Genomic DNA, 785 nt, shown 5'->3' with positions numbered 1-785 from the left:
TTATTATTATGTGGAGAGACTGTATCACTGAATGGAACTGGAAACTCACGTTTTCATTTAATATTCAGAAGACTTATTTGTGCCCGAACCACAAACAAATAAACACTATTTATAAATCGCCCTGGCCTTCAACAAACAAGTAGGCAAATAAATTAATAAAAAGCCAAGTTTTGTTTAAGTAGTGGGCTTTGTTTTGTCTTCTAGACACTGCTCTGTCTTCTTGTTTTGAAGCAGAAGCCACACAGCTTTTCAGGCAAAAGGTTGTGGTCAAAACGTTGATACTTTTACTGAGTTTATTTGAAAAAAAAAAGATGAAAGCGGAATTTATTTGTTTAAAACATATATTTTATATACACGATATTCTTGTTTAAAAAGCCACTGACACCATGGTGGAACAAAGCTGACCAGTAGGCTACAACTGGAGCTCCATCGCTTACGTCATAACGCGAGTATGTGTGTATTGTGTGTGTGTTTGTGTGTGTGTGTGGTTCAGAGTGAGAACGAGTAAAAAGGAGGAAGAAAGGCAAAACGTCACGCCTTTTTATTAAAGCCCGAGAATCAGAAACATTTTTACTACAACTTAAAAACAGTGGTCTCTCTATCCGGCGCGTGGACGCACGGCTCGAGGACCAAATAAATAATTAAAACAGCCTAAATTGTTGGATGTTCCCGCTCGCGGGTCGGGAATCACGCGCCATCGAATCAAAGGGGGGGTTACTGTGCATGCGCTTTAGGCTCTGCGCCGCATGCACGCGCCCCCCTCACACACACACACACACACACAG

Source organism: Austrofundulus limnaeus, unplaced genomic scaffold, assembly GCF_001266775.1.
Source record: "Austrofundulus limnaeus strain Quisiro unplaced genomic scaffold, Austrofundulus_limnaeus-1.0 Scaffold63, whole genome shotgun sequence".
Lineage (NCBI taxonomy): Eukaryota > Metazoa > Chordata > Actinopteri > Cyprinodontiformes > Rivulidae > Austrofundulus > Austrofundulus limnaeus.
This window is presented reverse-complemented; position numbering follows the sequence as displayed.